At 45.8% G+C, this 27,500-nt stretch overlaps 1 protein-coding gene across 6 annotated transcripts in view; it reads left to right on the top strand.

The window, feature by feature from the left end:
- The window catches only part of si:cabz01090165.1 (uncharacterized protein LOC100333421 homolog), a 219,053-nt gene that overhangs the window by 76,952 nt on the left and 114,601 nt on the right, over positions 1 to 27,500 (top strand). For all 6 annotated transcript variants that reach the window (XM_047339678.1, XM_047339677.1, XM_047339676.1 and 3 more), the window contains exon 3: positions 11,421 to 11,553. The gene's annotated coding sequence lies outside the window, so the exon portion shown is untranslated. The remainder of the gene's footprint in view (positions 1 to 11,420; positions 11,554 to 27,500) is intronic.

Below are 27,500 nucleotides of genomic sequence, written 5' to 3'. Positions count from 1 at the left end.
CAGAGACGAGATGACAGGTTAAACAGTGAGCTGGAGCAGGAGCGGGGGCTAATGGCTGCCTCTCTGTCATTCCTCATTTCATTTAGACAAGATGGAGAGAACACAGAAAGCGAGGGGGAGGGAGAAGGAGGCGGAGCGGGTGGTGGTGCTCAGCGATCTGATTGGACCAGTCGAGGAACATCAGAGCAGGCGACAGGACAAAGCTCTTCTCTGTGAATCCAGACTCCGTTTGTCTCGAAACGCAGCGACGCAGATATTTACTGCTTCTCTCTCTTTGAAACTCGTCTGCGTCACTCAGACTGTGAATACAGATGGATGACGCATCTCCACTTCCCCCCCGCTGCGCGAGAATAAAGATCAAATATCTCAGATACATGGGCCACAATTTACTGTGGGACTTTCCAGCAGCAGACGTTCTCGTTGTCTGACGTTCGAATCCTGAGACAAGGACGTCTGCTTTACGACGCTCGTTCTTTCTCTGATGAACTCACTATATAGTTCGTTATATAGAGAAAAGTAATTACTAAATAACTAATTAAATCCAAACTGATCTGAAACATGAACACTTGAGCATCAGTGTGACGAGAACGACCCGAACTGACTTTGACGTCCGTCTTTGTTTAGTGTCAGTGGTTTGACTAAACACTTTCACTTCACTGCTGCGACCACATTAACTTTAGTATTTAAATGAATTGAGGAGATCAAACAAGGAGGAGACCTGGAAATGAAACGAGTATCGAGTTAAATCCAGTTTCACCATTCGTAGAAACACTGTGTGTAATGATAAGTGAAGCGTCCTTATTGATTAGCGGGCGAGGACCACACGGCGTCCATGAAGAAAAAGTTCCTGGAGCTTCTGTAAAATCAGGACACGATCCAGATGTTATACGATTCTAAGTTGGTTTCATTAAAGTGCTGTAGCACCGAGGGTTTTTCTTTGAGGAGCAGCAGAAGCTTTATGTTCTGAGCTGAGGGACCTAATGAGCTTTCTGTCTGGTGCTGGAGGACTCAGAGACGGAGAGATACACACTGATCCTTTAACTCACACACACACACACACACACACACACACACACACACACACTCCGTCAGGCAACATTTACACTTTCCTCTTCCTGTTTTTATCTGAAAAACAGGGATTTAAGTAAAGAGTTTTACTATTCATATACATTTACTGTGTTCAAACATGGGGCAGAACAGAAACAACGTTAGAACAAGATCAACCTCCATGTGGAGTTGGAAGCAGATTGATGATACTCGTATTATTTGACACATGAGCACACTGACGTCAGAACAGCAGCTTCCCCTCCACGGGAGCACAGGAGGGTTGATGTGGTGCAGCAGTGAGGGATCATGGGAGTTGTAGTCTTCTTCCCTCAGTGTCGATGGGTCAGGAGGTTTTTATCTGAATCCTCCTCAGACGTCTCCTCCTCCTCCTCAAACACAAACAGCAGCTTCCTGTTAAAACTCGGTGTTTCTCTGACTCGTCTCTGATTGGCTGAGAGTCGAGCTGCCGCTGACGTTTGCTCCGCTTGTTTCTCTGAAAACTTCAGATCCAGACGTCCGACGACTAAAATCCTTCATCTGCTTCAAATATAGAGTAAAAAACCACCAAGACCTGAAAAGTGTGTCATCAACAGGCGACCAAAGGAAACGCACCATTGCCTCGCTTCAAACTACAGATTTCTGCAGGTTTGAAAATAAATAATGGAAGAACACAACTCGGCTGCAAACGGGATTTCCACCTAAGCAGGAAACACCAGAGTGAGTAACCCTGGATTTTGTGTGTAAGGCTGCTGCTGCTGCTGCGTCCGTGCTGACGGTTGAACAGGGATTGTGTGTCCTGTGTGTGTCGGGTGGGACGGACTCACAATCTGCTGCTGAGCTGCTTGTTGTTTCGTTGTTGCTCCGAGTTTCCCCTGTGGTCCAGCAGCGCCGGGAAAAGCTTGGAGCAGGCGAGGATGCTCCTGAAAATTGCGGATGTAATGAGATGTGTAGTCGGCGGCGAGGCCTCGTGGCTGCTGTTGTGTTTGCCCTTTCTCTAGACTAATAGACACAGTGTGCGGGGGGGCAGCCTCCAGCAGCTGCCTGAATGCAAAACACTCCATTAGAATAGACCTCCCTCGCTCCGCACCTCCACCTCCACCTCTCTTTTACTGCTGCTCCCTCTTTTATCGTTTTGTGTATTTAGTGTTTTCATTCTTCTCCTTTATTCCCTCATCTTCTCTTTATCCCTCTTTTTTCCTCCCGTGTTCCTCTTTCCCTGCTCTGTTCATCACACCTGAGCCCTGCATGCAACATTACTGCCCCACAGCTGGAAACATCACACACACACACACACACACACACACACACACACACACACACACTGTAATAGATTACACATTACTCATTACCCTGTTGAACTGGGCAATAACAGCACAAGTTACTTGATTTAATGGGACTGACAACAGCTTCGTGAACTAACGCCATCGTTAAGCATTTTAATATCAGCAGCATTTTTACTGCAGGTGATCTACACGGTGCAGGAAGGTTTCAAACCTTTTCTGGTTTCGGGAAGAAAATTTTCAGCAACAAAATGTGTGTAACACTTGGTTTGAGCATAATTCTAAAACGTCATAAGGAAATGTATAACGTGGAGGTTTCTGTATGTTCATTGTTCTCGTGCACAACGAAATAGATGAAACGCAGCAGTGCCAGCGGAAATCATTGGAGGCAGTGAAAGCAATAGTTCAAAAGAGACGAGCGTAGGACAAGAGGAAGACCTTTCAACAGTGTCACAACATTTCGAAACTTGAAATGCGATTTTGTGAGTTGCTCAGAAACTGTTGTAGCTGATTTCTCATGAAGAACGCACAGAGGCAGGATCGTAGTTCCAAAGGTTGTTTATTTCAACATCTGTACCAGTGTGTTATGTCCCTCGATCTGAGTCTTGTTGCCAGTGCTGACGTGTGCGTGTGCATGTTCTCCTGGGTGTGTGTGTGTGTGTGTGTTTGTCTCATGTGTGTGTGTGTGCGTGTGCGTGTGCGTGTGTCTCTTGGAAGTCTCTTCCCAGAGTGTATGTGAAGTGCGTCTCATCCTCACATTGTGTGTGTGCGTGTGTGTGTGTTTGTCTCATTGTGTGTGTGTGTGTGTGTGTGTGTGTGTGTGTGTGTGTGTGTGTGTGTGTGTGTGTGTGTGTGTGTGTGTGTGTGTGTGTGTGTGTGTGTGTGTGTGTGAGTGGGCAGCAGTAGCAGCAGGATTTAGCCAGAAGCAGGAGATAGATGGCCGCCCGGTGACAGAGGTGGTGACTTCGCGACCAGCTGCCAAATTACTTTCCAGGAAGAGAGGGAGCGAAGCCGAGCTTAAGATAGAACCGTACTTATCTGTTATAACTCATGTGGGAGCAGCAGCGACGGCAGAGGTGTGAGGCGGCGAGAGGGTGAGACAGGCGACGAGGAATTCAGAGGCTGAGGGAAGGAAGGAGAGAAAACACAGGGAGAAGGAGAGGAGGAGGAGGGGAGGAGGAAGAGGAGGAGGAGGAGGAGGAGGAGGAGGAGGTGGAGGTGGAAGAGATAGAGATAGAGGCAGGTATGTGGAGTTTATTCAAAAGCAAGTGAGCAGTTCCTCTCGCTGGTCAAGTTGGACCTTGAGACTTTGGCTGACGCTCCCCTCCTTTGATTGGTCCCCAGTCTGCCTCTCATCCTTTAACCACACCCCCTTTCATGGTTCTGTGGCAAAGCGTCTTCCACCACAAACCACCGCTGTCCAGCCCCGTGTTTACTGAATGTGCTCAGTATGTCCTTCTACTCACAGAAAATGTATAAATGCACCAAATACAAAAACATGAAGGCTGTGTTTGTATACAGTCAGTAATGTTAAGCTGCTATACCGCGCCCAGCCACCAGGGGGCGATTAAGACAGTTTGGCTTCACCTTTAGGGGGCTGTCATGTTGCCCATGTTTATTTACAGGCTCAGAACCACTGGTTTAGTGTTTGATGTGGGAAGTGTGGTCGGACTCGACACACACACAAACACACACGCCTTAACACACGCACACACACACGATCCTGGTTCACACACAGAACTGTCCACGCACTCACAATCTCACCGCACGCACACACACACACACACGTCTTAACACACACACACACAAACACCTTGGCATTGACACTGATAAATGACAAAGGTGCACACGGACTCACTATCTCCTCTCAAACACACTTCTATGCAGGAACAGTTTGGCGCACACACACACACACACTCAGTGAGTGACGCTGACAGATGGCAGGTTGTTGGATTGAATGTGGTGACAGCGGTACCACTTTACGTGTTGTTTCCACGGCGAGGGCGTTGCCCGTGGAAACCATTTTGCAGCTGAAGCAGAGATTGAGTTTCCCCTTCTCTGGGGTGACAGATAACAAGACCCTGGCAATCAGACCCCGACAGTATCAAACGCTCGACCATCAGTCAGCGCTGACAGCCGGCTGGAGGCCGACAGACACGGGACTGATGATTCCTGCTAGGACACAAGGACACAGGAGAGATCAGAGGAGATAGGAGGCGAGGAGGCAGAAGTGCTGTATCTGTGAGACGGAAATGACCTCGAGGTAATTTACGAGGAGTTTCACCGTGAACACTTTGCATTCCCAGGTGGAGGCTGGGGAAAGTCCTTCATCTGGAAAACCTCTAAAAGGTGTGTTTGGATTTTAAAGGAGGAGAAGAAGTGTACATGTGACGTCGTTTGTGAAGTTAATTATATATTTTTTTTTTAAATCACCATAATTGCAGGAATGTGTCATGTCACCCAAACTGGAGATCAGGTTCTTATCAACATGGAATCATCTCATTTTCAGGATGTTTTCTGTTACGATTCCATTTGTAAAGTTAATGTGCTGCCGGTGTTTTTATTATTAAAGTTCAACACTTATTGAAGCACTTGTCTCTAACCTATGAAATAATATTTTCACTCTCTAATTTGAGAGTATTTGAAATATCTGAAGTTAAAGTCCACATTTTCCAGCTGGATTTGAGACTCCAGTTTTACTTCTTCTCTCAGCTGCTCGCTCGCTTCAAGTTAAATTTTGGAAACTGACATTTTAATTATGTATGTCTGTACATAATTATGTATTTTTTTTAATCTGGTGTTTTCAGTGTATGTGAGTATTTTGTTTCTAGTATTTTATATTTAGTTTTTAAGAAGATGAGATGTCATTTGTTTCTGAAGTTTTCTGGTAGATTTAAAGATCTTTGAGAACGAGGTGAACACACAAAGATAAAGTACACACACGCACACTGACGTTGAAATGACAACGGAGATGCTGCACATTAAATTACACTTGTTCTGTCGAGAGAAAGCTAATTTTGGAATGAAGTAAAGAATAAAAATGGGATAAAGCTGAAATGTGAAGTTCTGCACACAAAAGGCTGCAAATGCAAACATGTACAGAAATAAACCAAGAGCCTGTGTGTGTATATAAGCGTGTTACTAACACAGTGATGCATCTGCAAAAATAGCATGGAAAGGATAACACAGATAACACACACACACACACACACACACACACAGAGTGAGAGATCAGTGCAAACATGGCAGGAGATTAGTTGTTACCCTGAGTCTTGCACACACAACAGAATCTCCAGTAAAACCACCGAGTGTAATGTGAGTGATGCACAGCTCATTACAATAATCCCCTGTAACATGGACTGAGACACGTTGGTGTGTGTGTGTGTGTGTGTGTGTGTGTGTGTGTGTGTGTGTGTGTGTGTGTCTGTCCCTTGAAAGAGAGTCGGGCTCTGGTCAGCAGTAGAATCAGAATAAGATGGATGTCATCTTTTGCTGGTGTCGTCATTTGGACCTGTGCTAAGGCGGCGCTGATCGCATGTGCTCGACCAATCGTGAGTCAGTCTCAGCTGTCACTCGAGCCGTCCCAGTAAAACCTCACAAAGCCTCGCTGTGATCTTAATGGTCATGATGGTGAAACAAAGAACCTGTTCATCCAGCTGCTGCAGCAGAATTCAACAGTTTAGTGGAAGCTCTGTTTGGTAAAAGCACAAAATGGGGGAAGAGGGAAATGACTGAGTGACGCACGTGCATTGGTTTTTAATTCTTCAGCCACAGCGAAGCAGCACGATGGAACAGGAGCCAGATGTTTGAATGAGGTTTGACTCCGGTCCTGCTGAGGCTCTGTCGAGGTGATTTGATTTGCTTCCCACGCAGGTGACAGATGTTTTTGGGTTATCGATGTCTCAGTCCATCCAGTTTCTAGGGAACATGATTCATCACCTTGAGCTAATCTCTTAAATTTAGTGTTTAGTGGTCAAAGGTTAAAGGTCACGGTCCGTGTGACAACACGTTTTTGATCCGAGTAAATTCTTAAACCTCCTTCTCTCTCCGCCTCCTTCTCTCTCCGCCTCCTTCTCTCCGCCTCCTTCTCTCCCACCCTCTCCTCCTCCTTCTCTCTCCACCTCCTTCTCTCTCCCCCTCCTTCTCTCTCCTCCTCCTTCTCTCTCCACCTCCTTCTCTCTCCGCCTCCTTCTCTCTCCGCCTCCTTCTCTCTCCCCCCCCTCTCCGCCTCCTTCTCTCCACCTCCTTCTCTCTCCTCCTCCTCTCCACCCCCTTCTCTCTCCACCTCCTTCTCTCTCCACCTCCTTCTCTCTCCACCTCCTTCTCTCTCCACCTCCTTCTCTCTCCACCTCCTTCTCTCTCCACCTCCTTCTCTCCTCTCTCCCACCTCCTTCTCTCTCCGCCTCCTCTCTCCACCTCCTTCTCTCTCCTCCCTCCCTCTCTCCGCCTCCTTCTCTCTCCACCTCCTTCTCTCTCCGCCTCTCCACCTCCTTCTCTCTCCTCCTCTCTCTCCTCCTTCTCTCTCCACCCCCTTCTCTCTCCACCTCCTTCTCTCTCCCCCCTCTCTCCACCTCCTTCTCTCTCCCCCCTTCTCTCTCCACCTCCTTCTCTCTCCGCCTCCTTCTCTCTCCACCCCTTCTCTCTCCACCTCCTTCTCTCTCCACCTGATGGAATATGAACCCAGCAGCAGTTTTGATTTGCTCCCCCTCTCTCTCCTTCTCTCCTCCTCTCCACCCCTTCTCTCTCCACCTCCTTCTCTCCTTCTCTCACCTCCTTCTCTCTCACCCTTCTCTCTCCACCTCTCTCCACCTCCTTCTCTCTCCACCTCTCTCCACCTCCTTCTCTCTCCACCTCCTTCTCTCTCCACCTGATGGAATATGAACCCAGCAGCAGTTTTGATTTGCTCCCCCTCTCCGCCTCCTTCTCCCAACATGACGTTCTTTAACTGCTCCTTCCTCTAAACATATCGACTGCCTGAGTGACAGCTCGTCTGTCATTACAACTGACAGCTGCTCGCGTGACATCCACAGTCAGAGGTTCACCCCTGAGAATTCAGTGATATATATATAGATATATACATATCTATATATCTATACAGATACAGCTATACAGCTGTTGATGCCGGCAGATATTCTCTTGTTTCCTTTTTCAAGTTTCTAGACACAGTGATAAAATAATGATAAAACAGGAGCTGACACCAAGTTTAGTTTAGTTTCTCACAAACACCTGAAACTTGTGTCTTGATTGATGTTAAAACCTGTGGTTGAATTCAACTATTTATTAATATGACTGAGTTTGTAATTGAATGTTTGTCTTCCCGTCTGCATGAGGTCACGTCCTCGGCTGTTTGGTCCAGCGGAGCTCACCACTGTCAGACTCTAATCTCTCTCTAATGTAGCTCCGAGCTATAGCTCGTGCTAATCTCTTAGCCCGCAGCCCCAGCCCACGCTGAGGCTTATCCATAACGCTAACGCTAATCTGCTGTTGTGTAGCGGTGCTAATGCTAATCCAGCTGTTAGCCTGTGAGAGGCCGACGCTCGTTTCTGGGACTCTGACTTCACTTCCTGTGTCGGACTCGCTCTGACTCTTCTGATCGCACATGTTGACATCTCCGATTTCTTTCCTCACCTCATCCTCCGCCTCTCTTACGACATTCCTGCTAATCTCTTCTTCCTAATCCGTCCTTCTCTCCGTGGAAAGGTAGAGTCTTAATCTCACACAAACTTTTTCGCTCCTTGTAGATATCGATAATATTCGTGTTATAATTACATGTAGGACATTTGTATTATGATTTAAAAAAGCCTGGACAGAAAGCTGAATTAGAAAATGTAATTAACTCACATTAACATATAAAAGTGATCATTTTAAACCATCTTAAATAAAGAAACTATCAAATTAATTTAAAACGTTCTATGAAGAGTTTATCTTTCAGGACTTCAGGACGTCCCTAAATGCTCATTTCCTCCAGTTAGAGACGTTGAGTGACTTTCAGATTAGCCGAAGCGCGATGTCCCACAGTATCGATCATGTCTGATAAAACTGGACGAACACAAACTGTTGACTAGATTCTGTTGGAGCAGGAACAGACTGAATCGGAGGCGTCCCAGATTCACCCGATATTAAAAAACGAGCTGCACGGTGATGTTTGTTGTGATGTGGTTTCCTTGGCTGGTCCCACTCTGGAGCAGAATGTGTCAGACTGTGGGTCTTTTCATCTCCCTCACAAATCGCTGCTGATTCAAGGCTGATCTGAACAGACTCTTTTGGCCAAATGATCAAACCCCAAGTGACAAGTTAACAGACACAAGTCACTGACGGGCCGATTTCAACCCCCGATCCAAGCCAGAGCCCATTAGAGCGAGCTGACCAGGAAGTGGCACGAACGAAGATGTGGCGTACTTGAAATTACACTTTAAAGCAATCTCATTACAAATAATGTTCTTGGTTGTGTATCTTTCAATTTGCCCTATTTCAAAGTGCTGTGTGAGTACATTTCAGCTGCCTGGGTTATGACTTATTCTATATTTGATACAAAAATGGGTCAGTTGCTCTCTTTATTGCTTCTTATACTTCAGCTCCAGGAGCATCAGTTTGCACCGGTCGCAGTAGTTCCTACAAACGTGACTCGGTCAGGAGGAAACTGTGCGTCTGGGAATTAAACCGCTCTCAGGGCTCCAGTGAATATTTGCGGCAGCATCATGGTTCAGGTTTTTTTTTTTGTGTTTTCCAGAATTTAAGAACGTTTTCTGATCTCCTCTTCTCCCCACTTGTCTGCGATGTTTTTGATCATTTGGCTCGACAGCTCCCCGCCCGTCGCTGAGATTCCCCCTCGCTCTTCCAGTGTCTAAACCAAACGGAGGAAGTTTCCCCGGTGGTCCTCCTCCCACTCCCCTCCTCTAATTCTCCCCCCCGGAGACGCTTCTTCATCTTTATTTTCTGCTTATTTTTCATGAACGCTGTTGTTTTGCTGCCCTCGTCCATCACGTCGGGTTTTAAAGTTGTTTAGATTTTCTTGTCTGGTTCAGCTGAATCTTATCATCGGGACATTGCTGTATTTGTCTTCTCTTGTCTCGAGGACAGTTATTACAGCGCGACGATTCCGTCATTTATCTCTGCTAAACAAATTGTGTTTCTGCTGTGTTCCTCTGTTGTGGCTGCATTTTATCACCTTGTTTAATTACCTTAGTTTTATTTATTTTTATGGCCGTGCAAATCAAATTAACCAAAGTACATCAAGTACATCCCTGCAGGCCTGGAGCGAATTAAGGTTTATTCCATTTAGAGTTCTATTTTTTCTGATAAAAAAAATAAATAATTCTCAAGAAGATAGAGAGAGAGAGAAATAAATCAATCTATACACGTATATAAAATGTGCCGATGCAAAGGCTGTGATGTAACCATTCCTCCAGAAGGCGAACAGTCACCCACGCTACACCCACGGCCCCCCCGACATCAAACCTGCAGATAAACACCACCTTCAGGCACCTTGTTGGCACCGTGCTCCCCCCGTATATACATCATCAGGCTGTGATGTTCACTGTCTTCCAGGAGTAACTCTGTGAAGAATTTATTTCAATATGCGCCCATCCTTTCCCTCCACCTTCCTCGTCAGCTTCACTTAGCGGTACCTCGCGTTCTCCCAGCATGCCTCAGGACAGGCCCAGGAGAGCTCCACCAACAGTCATCTGCAGGTTTCAGTGTGGAGGAGGACGTCAGAGGAGTTTCTCCAGCTGAGAGGAGAGAGAGAGAGTTCTGCCACTTACTCATCTTTTGTTCCTCTCCTCTTCTTCTCTGGTGGATTGTGTTCCTGGTGTGTTTGTTAGTCAATGTCCGCAGCTCAGGACAAGAGAACATTTACTATTAAAAAACATATCGGTGCTAGTTACAGGTTTTTTATTCTATTTGTTATCATACAACAAAAGCACAACTCCGATGAAACCCCATTTAAATCCACGATTTTCAGTTGGATCTGCACATGATTGCACACACGCATCGATACCAACCCCCTGGACATGTCTGCATTTTTAAATCAATATTCACACATAATTCTCTGAGTGATCGATGAAGACGTTGGAAAAGCCTCATCGCTCAAGTGGAAAAAAAACTTCCTGGATCTGGTCCTGATCCGGATCCACGTTAAAATTAGTCTCTGACCCAGAAAACCTCATTCCACCAAGTTTCATGGTGATTCTTCCCCAGACAAACACACAAACAAACTGTTACCTGCACTTTACCTCCTTGGTGGAGTTGTATCTAGTCGTACACATGTTTGGGGGCATTTCCTGAGTCATGTGACGATTAGATAAGACATTTGGCATTTTTCAGAAATTCCAAATTTCTTATAAATCGATAGTTTAGTGTTTTAAAGTGTTTTTTCGATCCATATTTTTATTCTTAGAATCAGAATCCTGCAAATCAATAGTAATGATTAAAAACAGTTATCTTCTACCTGAGCTCCAGCTGCTGTCATGCTTCTGTCGGGGGGGAACAGCGGCTCCTCCCAGCATCATGATGCTTGGTGGGAAGATGTGAGAAGCTCAGTACAGAGCTCAGAGTTCGGCCACAAGTAATTTCACTTTCTGAAACATTACAAGTGGTTTTTCACCATTTTTCACCTTTTCCCCAGGAAATAAAGAACGACTGACGTGTGTGTAGTTTGGTGCAGCTTGATTGAACTGATGTGACGCTCGGCCTCGGTGGAGATCGGATCTCTACTGAGTGAGAACTGCTCTCGTGTCCACTCACTGCGAGATACGATCAGCCATCAGTTCCCAAAAACTCTCCGGGTGTTTTGCCGAGGAAATTAGAAGAAGGAAAGAAGGAAAGAAGGGAAGCAGCAAAGGAAAGGAGAATAGCCAGAGAGAGAGAGAGAGGGGATGGGGGAGATGGATAGAGAGAAAGGACGGGAGAGAGGGGGAGGGGGCAGAAGACAGAAGGTAGCAGAAGCTTTGGGATTACTAATGAATTAATGATGCAACATGTTGACATTTCTCTTTCTCCTCTCCATCCCTGCACTCCTTCCCTGTTCTATTTCCACCTTCCTCTTCCTCCTCCTCCTCCTCCTCCTCCTCCTCCTCCTCCTCCTTTCTGCAGGTGGGAGGAGGGTGTCCTTGTTAGCTTGTCATCCTGTTGTAACCCCCGAGGCCAGTGACGTGACTGGAATGTGAATTCCCCCTCTGAAGCTCTGACTCCACCTGAGGACGTCCTGCTGCCCCAGGAAACTCAGGTAGGCTTCCTGTGATGGGATTTTTAATGTGCTACAGTAATTCTCTGTGCGGTTTGATTATGTGTGCGGAATAATTACAGGCGAGCGGAGCCGGAGACGACCTGGCAAGTGTTCAATGTTTGATTGAGGCGGTAAAGTTCGTCCTGTGGACGGACGAGTAACCAGCTGAAGGTTTTATTAGCTGCTTCAGAAGAGGGAAATATTGTAAAAGATCGATAAAGAATAAGAATAAAAAGTCCTTTATTAGTCCTGCGACGGGGACATTTGCAACAGCACAGCCGCAAGAAGACATCAGCAGGAATAAGTAGAGATATATAAGAAATATATAGAAATATAGAAACATATGAATGGAATTAAACTAATATATACAGTATGAAGACATATGTGACGTGAGAGAATATGAACCGTTGGCACAGACAGATGAATATGGCACAGTTCAGAAGTGTTGAAGTCCATAGTGCTGGAGCATGTGTTACTGGGAGCTGAGCTGCTGCTGGTGATGTTAGCCTGTTGTGAAGTCAGTGAGTTGTGACTGATCGATACATGACGATCAGATCAAATCCCTATTTCGGTCATTTCTGCTTCAGGTGGTAAAAAGATTAGATCTTTGTGGGAACAGGCTGTCGGCTCAATGAGCAGAGACGCCACTTTGCTCCAAGTCGGACTTTAAACAGTCCAAATATCTCCACTCCACAGACGTCCTCTGACCTTCTGCTCCACACTGTCCTCGTCTTCTTCTGTGTGTCGTCTGCGTGTCGTCTGTGTGTCGTCTGTGTGTCGTCTGCGTGTCGTCTGTGTGTCGTCTGTGTGTGTTCTGTGTGTCGTCAGTGTGTCGTCTCTGTGTGTGTGTGTGTGTGTCTTCTGTGTGTGTTCTACTCCACACTGTCCTCGTCTTCTTCTGTGTTGTCTGTGGTCGTCTGTGTGTCGTCTGTGTGTCGTCAGTGTGTCGTCTGTGTGTCGTCTGTGTGTCGTCTGTGTGTCGTCAGTGTGTCGTCAGTGTGTCGTCTGTGTGTCGTCTGTGTTCGTCTCTGTGTCGTCTGTGTGTCGTCAGTGTGTCGTCAGTGTGTCGTCAGTGTGTCGTCTGTGTGTCGTCTGTGTGTCGTCAGTGTGTTGTCTGTGTGTGTTCTACTCCACACTGTCCTCGTCTTCTTCTGTGTGTCGTCAGTGTGTCGTCTGTGTGTCGTCTGTGTGTCGTCAGTGTGTGTTCCACTTCAGCCTCTTGGTCCGTGTGTGTGTGTGCGTGTTTGTTTTGTTTCTCTTCTTCATGAGATGTTTGTGTGTCAGTGTGAGTCTGCACATTTTGTGCTGTGTGATGCCGGGCACCCTTTTTAAAGTGAGCCTACACTACACTGTGTAGCTGTGTGTGCCAACGCAGGATGGGCTGCCTGTGTGCGTGCGTGCGTGCGTGTGTGAATGTGCATGTGAACACACACACAGCAGTGATGTGTGTGTTTTCCTGAATAGATGTAGGACGGGGCAAACCTTCTGCTGACTCATGCACAGCTGATGGCACAACTCCTGCTGTGTGTGTGTGTGTGTGTGTGTGTGTGTGTGTGTGTGTGTGTGTGTGTGTGTGTGTGTGTGTGTGTGTGTGTGTGTGTGTGTGTGTGTGTGTGTGTGTGTGAGTGTGTGTGTGTGCTGCAGCTCACTTGAAGCCTCTGAATTGAAACGAGTTACAGAAATAGACGGAGGTAGTAAAACATACGGTTCATGAATGTGCTGCGGAACACGTATGATCCTAAAACCTGTCACGTGACGTCACAGATACAAACAGATTCATGTTTGTTTTTAGTTGTGTGTTAGAATCTCTTGTCGACAGGATCCTGACGTGTTAAACCTTTGACCCCCCCGCTCTCTCTCCTGTCAGGACAGAACTTTACTCCAGATTCAGAATCTCACACTTCAGCAGCAGTTTAATCTGCAACAAGCCACAGTCCGTCCATCAGCCACAGAACCAGTGTCCAGGAGGGAGAGCTGTGAGAGGGTTGCACGGGCAAAAGATGCAATAAATATCCCCGCGTCCATAAAAAACTACATCTCGTACTTTTATTATCGCTGCTGAGGCATGAAATAAGAACTGAGAGAGCGAAAACTGAGAAACGTCTCCTATTTGTTTTTTAAAGGGGCTCAGGAGGTGATTTACTCTTCTAGAATAGAAACTACTAGAAAGTCATTATAAGTTCACAAGTTGAGTAAAGCTCAGTCCTTTTAACTACAGCATTTTATTATAACTTCAAATGCACAATACAACAAATTATTATTTTTATACTCCACAAATATAATAATTAAAGGATAAGAGCGACAAGCTGCTACGTCACCAGATGTTACAGTCGTGGAGTTTGATTGATATGAGATAGATGCTCTAATTAAAGACACTGTTGAGTTGCATTCTGGGAAGTGTAGTCTCCAAATGCTAATCTATGCTGCTGTCTTTCTGTCCGTCCAACCTTTATTCTAAACTTCCTAACTTTGTCTGAATCTATCAACTTCGTGGAAATATGCCAAATAAAACTGTCCTCCCTGCGTGTGTGTGTGTGCGTGTGTGTGTGCGTGTGTGTGTGTGTGTGCGTGTGTGTGTGTGTGTGTGTGTGTGTGCGTGTGCGTGCGTGTGTGCGTGTGTGCGTCCTCTCAGAGAATCAACCATTGAATATTTTGGATCCTTTTCAATTTTCTGCATCACTTGCTGCGTCCATTTATCCGGAGCTGCTGGTTTTGGAGGAATCGAACCTCGTGTTTCTCACTAAAGACGACTTGATATCAATATCACAACAGAGGACATTCTGCTGTGTTGACAGGAAACACAAACACATTAACGTCACTGCAGCAGACATTTAAATACAACTTCAAGTGACTTGTGATTCGTTCAGCTGAGCTTAATGTCTCCGGTCTCCGGGGCCACGTGAACCTCCTCAGTTCACTGGGAGGCTGCTGCACTTTGTGCTTCTCAGGAGTAAAGTGAAATTGTTACAACGAGCTTCACGGCCCTGCTAATGCACTTTGCATGCTAATGCTTTAACAATACAAATTTAATGATTTAATGTATAATTCCACAACATTATATAAAGGGGTCAGTCTCCATTATGAACACCTTTATATTTAATGGAGCATTTAGTTTCTAGTTTCTTCAATTTAACATGATTTTTACAGGAGGAAATTGAAGATATATTTTTCTGAGCAATGGAGCATAGTCTGAAAATAAAGATGGACGACATGACAGCCCCCAGAACAGAAGCCAAGTGCCCCCCCGGGTAGAAGAGGCTGGCGGTGTTTTGAGTCTGTTGCGGGGACCGGGTCTGAAACCGTGTTCTCCTCAGACTCCTCATACCTGACGTCATGAAGCTGAGCTCCTCCTGAAGGTCCAAGCTCCTCCTGAAGGTCCAAGCTCCTCCTGAAGGTTCAAGCTCCTCCTGAAGGTCCAAGCTCCTCCTCCAGCTTCAGGTCCTCTCTCCTCCTACCGCCGTCCCAACAGTGAAAAATAAGACTAGAAAGTAGTTTGTGACACGACAACTTAATCAAGCGTGACCTGGAACCTCAGACGTGTTTCTATCCTCACCGGATATTTCTCTAAGCTGTAGTGATGTTTTTTTTCATGAAACCTAACACAGTGTTTTATTACTGACACAAACCCGGGTCTGTAAATTTCAGTTTCATGTTCAGTTGTGTTTTCTTTACCGTCGTGTGTAAATGTTGTGTCCGTATAAAAGTGTTCAAACACTTTATTTCTCTCTCACACTCGTTTGCTTCCTCACTGAAGTTTTTTTATTGAGAAACTTTATTTTCCTCCTGACTCTGCAGACGACCTTGATTTTCTTTTATGAGCACAGAGAGAGATGTTTTTCTCGCTGGCAGCCTGATCCCAGGAGAACCTGCCGCAGCCTCAAAAACAATCTACAGTGAAACTACCTGTGATTCTTAATGAGGTGAGAGGTGGACAGTAATATCTGACAATGTCCTCCAGGCTCTCGTTCAGTCTCTGGAGGACACGTAACACTGTTCCTCACATTTAACATCTTAATAGATGCTTAAAGCTGGTTTTCTGACGACCACTCAGCTGATGTATTGTTCCTTCACCAGGAGACGTGTTCGTCCTCCGAGTCCACGAATCTGTCTCTTCACTGGGAGTCAGGTCTGTGCTGTGCTGCCCTCCCAGTCGTTTATCATGCAGACGATGGGAATCTGATCTTTATCTGCAGCACATGTGTTTTCTCACAGAACAAGAAAGGAGCTGACCTTTAACCACCACCCACACATCTGATTCTCCAGCTCTGCTTTCCCTCCGTCTGACCTTTCTTCAGGTTTTACACCCAGTTCGTCTCTGGGAGGTTTTTATTGTACTTGAGAGAATCTATGTGCACACGAATCTGACTCCAGCAGAGTTCGTCAGTGGGATCTTTGTGAAAGAATCACATTTAAATGCCATACGTCGGTTATATTTAGCTCTTTTCTGCTCTTTCTTTCTTTCAAAGCTTTGCATTTTTCACTGAGAGCAAGTTTACGTCAACACGACTGAACAGAACTCGCTGAGTGTTGGTGAGGATCCAGGATTTTCTTTCCTGTCTTCCTCGATGATCTCGGTATTAACGAGTGCGTGTGATTCGCTGCAGCTTCACCGGGTTTAAGGGAAAGTTGGGCCTTGTTGGAGACGTGATCTTCACTGATTGACATTTATTCTGTTGTTCTGCACAAATCTCATCATCTGTCACATACACAGCAGAACATGGCAAATCCCACTCCTCCCATCGCCATAGCAACAATTTGATCTTATTCAAAGGTTAAAGTAAAGTTCCAACATTTGTTATTTCAGTTTAGTGCAAATCGTTCTGTTCTCGACTTCTATTCATTTTCTTCCTCTTCTCACACATTCTCTCCATCAGATCCCTCCTCCTTCTCATCTGTTCTTTACTCTTTGTCTGAGTTTTCTATCTTTCCACTGTATCATCCCTCGTTCTCTCTCCATCCTGTCATCCTCGTTTCTCATCCTCGTTTTCATCTGCTTTCCTCTGTTTTCTCCATCACTCGTTTTTCCATCCTCGCTCCATCGTTTTTCCATCCTTCCTCGTTCTCTCTCCATCACTCGTTCTCTCTCCATCCACGTTCTCTCTCCATCCCTCGTTCTCTCTCCATCCCTCGTTCTCTCTCCATCCCTCGTTCTCTCTCCATCACTCGTTCTCTCTCCATCCTCGTTCTCTCCATCATCCTTATTTCCATCCTGTTTCCATCCTCGTTTTTCATCCTCGTTTTTCCATCCTCGTTTTCTCATCTCGTTTTCATCCTTATCCTGTCTCCATCACTGTTTCTCCTTCTCTCCATCCCTCGTTCTCTCTCCATCACACGTTCTCTTCTTCTTTTCATCATTGTGGTTTTTTGTCAGCTCGCTGTGGGATCCTGATTTCAAGTTATTCTCTGATTGTTTCGCTCTTTCTTCTTCTTCTTCTTCTTCTTCTTCTTCTTCTTCTTCTTCTCCTTCTATTTCCGCGTCTCCCTCCAGTAGCTGATAATATTAATATCAGTAGAATTCCACGATCAAAGAGTCTGTGATGAATAATAATTATAAGACAATTACTGCGTGGAGAGATAGGAGAGCTGTGCAACACACACACACACACACACACACACACACACACACACACACACACACACACACATTGCTTTTCAGTGTCTATAGCTTTACATTAACCCTTTAATGCACATAAGACACAAACACATATCACTTAATCTGATTCGAGCTGTCTCCTGAAACTTGAGCATTAATAATAAGTTGGACACCAGGCGACTGAGACTGTTGTTAGCATAGTTAGCATGCATTAGCTCGGATGGATAACGTGTCTTGTGTGACATGTGTTTCCTGAACACTGCTGTCAGCCTGAATCTGTAAAATCATCCTTTGAAAGACCGATCTGACAAGTTACCGCTCCCACTGGTGGATATTTGGAAACAGGACAAGAGGCTTGTCTCCTCTGACATGTTGGAGTAAACCTCAGTCGTACTGGATGTAAGGTCAGAGGTCAGAGGTCACAGTCCTGGCTCCTGTCTCTTGTCCTCTCACATGCAGATGACTCAGTCTTTACTCCATGAAAGGTCACATTGAATCTTTGTTGCTTTAGTAGTTCTGTTGCCCTGAGGACAAACAAGGGATGACTCCAGTTGTTGATCTGTGTTTGATACGGTTAGTTCAGAAAATATCTCCTTCAGTCCCTCTCCTCCCTCCTTCTATCCTCCCTCCTTCAGTCCTCCCTCCTTCTGTCCTCCCTCCTTCTGTCTCCTACCTCCTTCAGTCCCTCTCCTCCCTCCTTCTATCCTCCCTCCTTCAGTCCTCCCTCCTTCTATCCTCCCTCCTTCAGTCCTCCCTCCTTCTGTCCTCCCTCCTTCTGTCTCCTCCCTTCAGTCCCTCCCTTCCCTCCTTCTAGCCTCCCTCCTTCTGTCTCCTCCCTCCCTACTTCTATCCTCCCTCCCTCTGTCCTCCCTCCTTCTGTCCCTCCTCCTTCTGTCCTCCCTCCCTCTGTCCTCCTCCTTCTGTCCTCCCTCCTTCTGTCCTCCCTCCCTCTGTCCTCCCTCCTTCTGTCCTCCCTCCTTCTGTCTCCTCCCTCCTTCAGTCCCTCTCCTCCCTCCTTCTATCCTCCCTCCTTCTGTCCTCCCTCCTTCTGTCTCCTCCCTTCAGTCCCTCCCTTCCCTCCTTCTAGCCTCCCTCCTTCTGTCTCCTCCCTCCCTACTTCTATCCTCCCTCCTTCTGTCCTCCTCCCTCTGTCCTCCCTCCTTCTGTCCTCCCTCCCTCTGTCCTCCCTCCTCGTAGCAGAACCTCCTTCCTTCCCCATTAGGAGCTTGGCTGTGTTACTCAGTGTGGATCTTCCTCATGTGTGTAAGTGGATTTATTCCATCCTGGAGAAAGACGGAGACGGAGGTGAAGAGATGAACAGAGTTGGAAGAGGAGGGAGAGATGCTACATGCTGTTTTCTTTCTTTAAAGCTCAGATCTTCTGAGGTGATGTCGTTATCTGATGCTTCCTCCAGCACGTTTTGTCGTTTCTGTGACTCCAACACACACGTACTCACATATCGTGCACATGTGTGTTTCTTTTACCTGCTGCCAATATTTCATTTTCACAACGAAACCAACCTGAGATAAGATGAGATCTGAATCTGGTTTATTCAGTGTTTGGTAAAATGTCTTGTAAAAGTTAGATCATTGTCATGTTAAAGAAGGAAATAGTCAATAACACACACCAGTGAATAAACCACTCAATTAAGTGTCTCTGTGAAAATATAAATCTACTAGATCCACATTTTGATATGGATCCACACACACACACACACACACACACACACACACATCTCAGTCTCATGAATCGTTAAATGAACCTCGGAATAAATGTAACTTTTTATCAAGAGTGAAAATAAACATTCACCTGGTGGCAGATGAGAATAACTGTGATAATTAACATTGTGATGTGGTGTTGTGCGATGTTGTGTAGGAGAACTGCACACAACCTCCAGTGGAGTTTAGGAATGTGTGTGTTTGTCTCATTTAATCTGCAGCTAATTTCCTGTTTGTTGTGTTGATACGTGTGATGACAGTGAAGGTAAATAGTTCACACAGCGTTTTCTCTGCTAATATGGACGTTTCTGTCTCTGTCTCTGTCTCTGTCTCCTGACGAACAATCAATAGAGTCTCTGCTGGAACGACAACAATCACTCCATCTCTCCCTCTGTCTCTTCTTCCATCTCTCCTTCCATCTCTCCCTCTGTCTCTGTCTCTGTCTCTGTCTCTTCTTCAATCTCTCCTTCCATCTCTGCTCTGTCTCTGTCTCTTCTTCAATCTCTCCTTCCATCTCTCTCCCTCTGTCTCTGTCTCCTTCTTCAATCTCTCCTTCCATCTCTCCCTCTGTCTCTGTCTCTGTCTCTGTCTCTTCTTCAATCTCTCCTTCCATCTCTCCCTCTGTCTCTGTCTCGGTCTCTGTCTCTGTCTCTTCTTCCATCTCTCCCTCCATCTCTTCTTCCATCTCTCCTTCCATCTCTTCTTCCATCTCTCCTTCCATCTCTTCTTCATCTCTCACTCTGTCTCTGTCTCTGTCTCTGTCTCTTCTCCCTCTGTCTCTGTCTCTTCTTCCATCTCTCCTTCCATCTCTTCTTCCATCTCTCCTTCCATCTCTTCTTCCATCTCTCCTTCCATCTCTTCTTCCATCTCTCCTTCCATCTCTTCTTCAATCTCTCACTCTGTCTCTGTCTCTGTCTCTCCCTCTGTCTCTCCTTCCATCTCTCACTCTGTCTCTTCTTCCATCTCTCCTTCCATCTCTCACTCTCCCTCTGTCTCTCCTTCCATCTCTCACTCTGTCTCTCCTTCCATCTCTCCTCTGTCTCTGTCTCTGTCTCTTCTTCCATCTCTCCCTCTGTCTCTGTCTCTGTCTCTTCTTCCATCTCTTCTTCCATCTCTCCTTCCATCTCTCCCTCTGTCTCTGTCTCTGTCTCTTCTTCAATCTCTCACTCTGTCTCTGTCTCTGTCTCTCCTCCCATCTCTTCATCTGTCTTCAGCATTTTGAGGTGTAGCTGTTATCAGTAATTAACAAGTTCATTTAGCTAAGTGAGCGAAGTCAGAGCTGGTGATCATGGATAACTCGTCATTGTGAAGTTTACAATATTACAACAAGGAGCACAATCAGGTCTTTGCATATTCATTCATCTTTAAATGGTAAATGAGATTCGAGGCTATGAAGATATTTTTATTGGAAAAGCTTCCATGTCATTTTGTGGAAAAGAGATTGATTCTTAGTCTCCTGAGGTTCTTCTTTTGTCCATGTAAGAGAATAACACAATCCTCACATTGAACAAGCTGCAACCAACAGTCTTTCATCTTAAATGATTTTTGTACTGATTAACTATTATAAATTGGCTGTTGTGTCCGAAGAGAAACTTTCCTGTGTTTTTCTTTCTGGGTTAATGTGTTTTAATCATCGACTGAATTCTGCTGCTGAGGTTTACTCAAGTGTGTGGACGACGAAGGCTTCTCCTCCTCATCAAACACTGAACAAACCAAGGACAAACGTCTCCTCGCTGACTTGACATGTGAAAGGGAGAGATTTCTTCTGTCTGGATGTTGACCTCCGACCTTGAGGGAGTTTGAATGTTTATTCATCTCCGTCTTTACTGTGATTTCTTTTCTTCGGTCTCTATCACGACGTGTCTTTCAGGTTAGTTTAGTAACGTGCATTAACTTGGTGTATAATTAAAGAGCTGCTGCGTTAAGCTTCACTTTCACTGAATCCCTTCTGTTGGTAAATAACTGAGCAGGATCCCTGTGACAACAGCGTGTGAGAGGGGTGATAATGAAACTATAAATAAAGTAGAAATCTTCATGACAAAGTCCCAGTGACCTCCTCAGGCTGAATACACCCACGTGACACCGGAGATCGTACCTCTGCGTTCTCTCCCGAGTGTGTTCCATGGATGACTGCAGCCCAGCGATGCTAAATAAAGCCAGTATGTGATACTGTTTAATAAGTCACCACTCTGAGTGCACTGTGGGACATTAAAGCATCTATATCTTCTCATCTTTTATTTTTTGCTCCCGTATCTCCACTCGGCAGCGTGTAGCCTCCGGTGGCCGAGAGACGAGGCTCTGCACCTGCGTCGCCTCCGGCCAGCGTGATGTCATCTGACCCGGCAAACTGCTTCAGTGAAGCCGTCAAACATACTTTACGTTGTTTAATTATTCACGACCTCGATGCAGGCTCTCTGTGTGTGTATATGGAACTCTATAGGCCTCGAGTATTAATGAAGCTGTGATGCAATTAAAAGGTTGAAATATAAATTCATCTGTCCTGCCGACACGGACATTTAGATGGATGCTAAAGGAAGGTGGAGAGGAGTCACCGTGCAGGACGAGTGGGCCACAGGATACGATCACTACTAACCTCACGCATTTTCAGAATAAAGGAAGAGGTACAGTATAAGTAGTAGACAGGTAATGAGGTTGGAGGTGGAGGGAGGTCACTGGAGACCTTCACACACGTGGTTTGACTACGTTGAATAAAACGTCAACTGAATATCTAGAAACATCTGAAGTGATTTGAAACTACAGGACGTGTTTTCAGTGTAGAAATCGAATCACTGATGATCCTTCCACAGCGTTAACCAGGTTCTGTGTCTGTAGTTTTCCAGTTTCACGTCCGTCACGAGTTAGAAACATCGTCGATATTCGCTCACTGTGAATTCTCCAGGAAAACGTGGGGACGTGAGTGCAGGTCTGAAAGCTGCTTGTGATCGACTCGCACATGGCGCCCGCTGCCGAACCTCACGAGTCACAGACGTGACTTCATTGCATGTTTCTTCATCTCCTTTATTTGACCACCTGTTCGACTTGGTGCACGTGCGTGGGGATATTCCTGGAAGCAGAAAAAATGAACACGTTTCCTCTGTGGGCGACGTCCTCTGAGAGTGAACGTGTGATTAAAGGTTACACAAATACGTTTGACCCGACTTCACAACATGTAGATTCTCAGAGAACATACTGACACTCGCATGCTGTTCCTGCCCACACGCCGTGCGCCGCGTCCCGCCCGAGCTCTGGCATTTTGTGTATATGTGTGTGGTTGGAATGCGTCTGTGTGAGCAGCCCTGCTATCTTTTCCGTTCTGACTTTGGAGCAAACAGAATCTCACAGATACAGTCTCACTCCTGCCTTTTCCTTTTCCAGCTAATCAGCCGCGTGGCTAAATGGACCCTAACATCAGTGGCCCTAAATTGCTTCCAAGATGAACAGCTAAACGCAACACTTTGAAATTACTTTTAAAATTAACTACCAAAGTCAGCCGCTCCAAATTGGCTGCGGAATGATCAATTAAAAGCAACAGACCTAAATAGCTCTGGAAATGAACACCACACAACACCGGCTGTACGTTTTAGTGAACAAATGAAAAGTCGCGCCGTAATGTATATTGACTTGGTGGGAAAAATCTCATTAACTGAAAAATCGTTAAGTGCGGAGCATCTAAGCATCTGTCTTCCATCGAGTCCTCTCTGGGAAAGTGGCCCCGCCTTGCGTTTGGCAGCGAGAGGAGTTTCATCCGTCTCTTAATGTCGTGAGCTGCTTTATTTGACTTTATTTTCTAAATTTGATTCCTCAAACAACAGATGTGAGCATTTGCAGTTGAATCAGATTGGGAAGGTTATCTGGTCGAGTCTTGTTAATGGACGCGACGAAGAGAAATGACTTGAGAAGGAGGCTGAGCTTTCTGGGATGGTTTCTACTGCGGATGTTTCCTGGTGTTTCCTGATGTTTCCTGATGTTTCCTGATGTTTCCTCAGTTGGTCACAGACTTAATCCTTCAGGGGACGACACAGTAGAATCAGCGGCTGATGATAAAATCCTGATTTACTTTCAATGACACACGATTTGGCTCTTCTCTAGTTTCAAGTCTTCTTCAACACAGCTGATGTTTCATTCCTGAACTCTGTTTGTCTTATTTTTCAAACCTTACGGAGGAAACGTGAAAACGTGTTCACAGGGTGATGTCACTCTTCTTCTGTCTGTCCAGATCTAAGATGCTGCTGCTCAGCCTCACAGATTATTCTATCCACTGGTTCACATGGCTGGTGTGTGTCAAGAAGTTCCTTCTAGATAAACTCACACACACACACACACACACACACACACACACACACACACACACACACACACACACACACACACACACACACACACACACACACACACACACCTGGCTGTTGTGTCACACATAATTGTAGTACTGTGTGTGTGTGTGTGTGTGAAGAGCGAGTTAATTAAGCTGTGAGTGTGTTACACTGAAATTTGTGTGTGATGCTGCAAATCAGAAATAATAATATGTACACAAATATAAACACACTCAGAGGTGTGATTGACAGGTGGGGGAGGAGTCACTGGAGGACACAGAGAAACTGAAGTTAAAGAAATAAATGAACTCGTCTCTCGTCCTTCACAGTTTACACCTGACCTCAGAAACGTCAGCAGAACAACCTCCATCGTTCATAAAGATGAAGCTGCCAACAAAGAGGTTTCACTTCAATGTAAAAAACCTGCAGCTCCGTGGAAACAACTCAATCATGCAAGTACAGAGAAGGTTTTAATGTATGAATTATGACAGAGGAAATAATGAAGTTGAAGGTTTTGATCGTCTATTTTTGTGAGAAAGCAGAAAGGCTCAAACGATTCATTGTGCGTTCTTCAGTCCAACGTCGGCTGTTTGTACCTTTGGAGTAAATGACTCAAGAGAATCGTGCTCCAGGTTCAGTCGTCGTGAATTTACCCATCAAACGTTTCCTGACGTTAGTGTTGGATGAATAAAAGATGCATTTATGAAAGTCCTTCGAGTTCAGAGGGACCAGGATTGTGTGAATGAAATGCGGTGACAAAATATTCAATATCTGAGCGTTCAATCAGAATCGTGATCCTGAAGTCGTGTTGTCTTTCACGTGGGTTTTACTGAGGATTTCTGACTCAATGTATTTCCATACAAATGGGAGCAGGTTTCCTTAGAGCTCAGCCGGAGCTGCGTCGTCCAGCCTCAGATTTCCGTGCCGCTCTCTTCTGGAAGCTGATGTTTGAGAAGTAGGATCAGGCTGGTGTCTGAACATTTCAGCACAAATTAGTCTGAAGGTTTTGACACCGAAACGAGAGATTCAACTTTTGTAAAGAGAGACACCTCTGGAGAACAAGGTTAAACGAGGTTTATGTTACTTCTGAAATCGTCCTCTGTGAACTTCAAGCCCTGGTTGAAACAGTTGACGAGGTTTATTTACACTGTGGAGCTGAAAAGTTCAAACTCAGTTGAAACATTCAGCGTTTCAGGATGGTCGTAAAGAAACACTCACTCAGGTAACCAACAACATGAGCGGGCTCTGACAGCAGCTGCAGTGACTTTGCTTCCAGCTGTGACAAGTGTCTCCATGTGAGGACGGGGAGACGATAAATGTCTCAGAGCACTCGGAGCAGCGCGGCTCACAGAATATAGTCCTGTCAGGATCCATCCAGACGCACCGGGACCACGGCAAACAGAGGCCTCGCGGTTACCGTGGCAGACATGCCCGGGTAACAGAGAGGTCACAGAAATGTATTTCCTGCCGGCAGATCGGTCCAGAATGAAGCGGTCAGAGGAATGAGATGGAGCTGGACAGAGACAAGTCCTGGGATTCACCTCTGAGCACAAGGAGACGGAACAACAGCTGTTTTTGACATGTCGATTTAAACGCCTTTAAGTTTATTATTCCACAACCATAGACCGTAAATACAGATGGAGAAGCGCTGACCACAGAGGATGAAGTGAAATGAGACAGACTGGTCTACGCAGGATTCCCTTCATTTGTGTCACTAGCTAATATCATTTAATATCATTTAATATCATTTGATAATATCATTAAATATCAGTGGCTGTCATTGCTTGCCGATGCCATTATCTCTTTGAAAAACAGTTTGTCACCAGCGTGCAATGAATTCTGGGAAACGTTGGCCTGAGGAGGATCCACTCGTTGGAGCCGTTGTTGTCCGAGGATGAAACGACACATTTAAGATAAACAGTCCTAATGCCACACTCCTGTTTGGGCATAAATATGGAAGCTCAGCAGGTCCCAGTTAGAAAACAGTGAACAGATTTGTGTGTCTGTGTGTGTGTGTGTGTGTGTCTGTGTGTGTGTGTCCCTCAGCAGAACAGAGCACGTATGAATTTAGAGTAAAAGTAGGACACAGATTGTATTAAACAACAACACAACACAATTCCTGAGCTGATGAGAGAGAACGTGTTTGCGTGTCAGGTCTGATCGAGGCGACAGTGGCTTGCGTCACATGTCTGTTCTGTGTGTAGTGGACTTCTGAGCCACTGGTCTGTCGTTCCAGTGTCAGTGGGCGAGACACAAGCTCCAGCAGAGAGCAACAGGCTGCTGCCTCCACCTGTCGATTCAAGGAAAACGTGGAGGGGCTGACGCTGCACCGGGCGACGCACGCATTACAACCGCAGGGCGCTAACTCTGTTGTCTTGTCAGGTTTGTTGTCGTACATGTTGGGCGGCAGCGCCACATAGAGGACATTCATCGCCGTCATCATCCGGTCAAGTGACAAACAGCATCAAACGGTGGTGTTCATATTAGAAACAATGGTGGTGACAACTCAGTGTGTTGTGTCCACCTCGTGTACTTTATTTGTCTGATGTCACAGGCTGCACATGTGTTTAGTGTAAAGGAATGGAGGCTGATGAGGAACGTAACTATTTGATTTATCCTCTTATCACGCAGACACACACACACACACACACACACACACACACACACACACACTCTAAACTGTGTGTCTCCAGTGGAGAGTGTGTATCCAAACAGCTCCTCTGGTATGTAAACTGATAGCTATCATGAATAATTAACCAGCATTAATACCATCAGATATTAGTCAGAGCCGCCCGCTCAGAAAATCAATACAATCAGAGAGTCGCCCTCCTTGATGTTCTTTTAATGGACCCGAACGCATCGTCTCACAGCCACGAGGCTGTTCACACACACACACACTCACACACACACAAACACACACACACACACACACACACACACACACACACACACACATGGAGAGTCTATTTCCGTCCCTCTTACATCACAGTCATGTTGATTTTGCAGAAATGAGCAAACGACGGCGCTGCAGCCTGCAGTCATGATTCATTGTTCCTCCGCACTAAACAAATGGTGAACTAACAAGTGTAACAGGCAGAAGTCATCAAACACGGGAGTGACGAGGGGGCTGCCGTCTCGCTGTTGACTGAGGCGTTGACAGATGTGGTTATGACTCCATTTTTTAAATTCATACACAGGTGTGTATACAATTACTGCAAATAAAACAAGCTGCTGTGATGCGAACACGTTCCGTTACCCTGCAAGTTGAGGAGCCATAAATATTAGATAAGTCTAATCTTTGGATTTCACTGAATAAGTGATAACACTGAGTGTCAGAGCGGCGTTAGGAGACATCTGTGACCAGGCTGAATGGAACAAGGCCATCAGCAGCGTTATGGGTTTCTTAGGAAGCTGCAGGTAAAGGTCCTGAAAATCTCTGGAGCGACTGCAGCTTCTGAAACTTAAGTGACAGTTAATCTTTGAATTCCAACACATGATCCAGTCATTCACACGTAAACAACGTCTGCAGGAGGAACAGACTCCTGCTCTGAATGGAAATGGGTTATCTCTCTGTTTCCTGTCAGGAAGGTGTCAGATAACCTCAAACAGAAACCTGTTCCGAGTCCAAGTGACCCAGACTCCCACCCGACAGCAGCAGCTCAGCGCACGAGGGGGACGCCCGCTCGTCTCTCCTCCTGTCACTCAGCTCCTCGCTGTGGAACACACTGGTCTGAGTCACTTCCTGCCTTATCTCTGCGCTGATAACAAAACGTCACCCGGTTGATTTCCAGCAGAGTCGGACCTCGTTCAGATCCCAGTGACCTGAGCTGTGGGAGAAGTGTTGTGTAGTTAGTGGCCACATTCTGAACACGTGAACATTCACGTGTGTTTTTCCTGTTGTTTCCGACTCGACAGCTCAGTGTTCAGTTCCTCAATTTACCTCCAGTCAGCGCTGATGAATAATTTCCACATTCGGGGACTTGTTCTCCTCTGAACACTGACATTTTCTTCTATTCCGTGATATTTTCACACAGGTCCTTCAAATTTTAATGAGCGTGACTTGTGTAGAACAGGTTTACAGGCGACGTGCATTCAGGTTAACAACAGCTCAGTGTCTGTTCTCAACCTGCCTGTTGGTTTGGGCTGTGGCGGAGCCGGTTTCTCCTGCTCGAATCTTCTGAGATTAGATTTCGTGTAAGAGAAACTCAAGTTCTGTGTGTTGGTTGTGTTTGTGTTTATTTACACTGACTCGTCTCCCTCTCCAGTCAGATGTTGCCACGTGGATTACAGCTGTGGACCCTGGAGGTGCAGCAGAGCTTCGGC

This window comes from Hippoglossus stenolepis, chromosome 4 (assembly GCF_022539355.2).
Source record: "Hippoglossus stenolepis isolate QCI-W04-F060 chromosome 4, HSTE1.2, whole genome shotgun sequence".
Classification (NCBI taxonomy): Eukaryota; Metazoa; Chordata; class Actinopteri; order Pleuronectiformes; family Pleuronectidae; genus Hippoglossus; species Hippoglossus stenolepis.
Note: the sequence above shows the minus strand (reverse complement) of the source record. Positions and strands in the feature narration are given on the sequence as shown.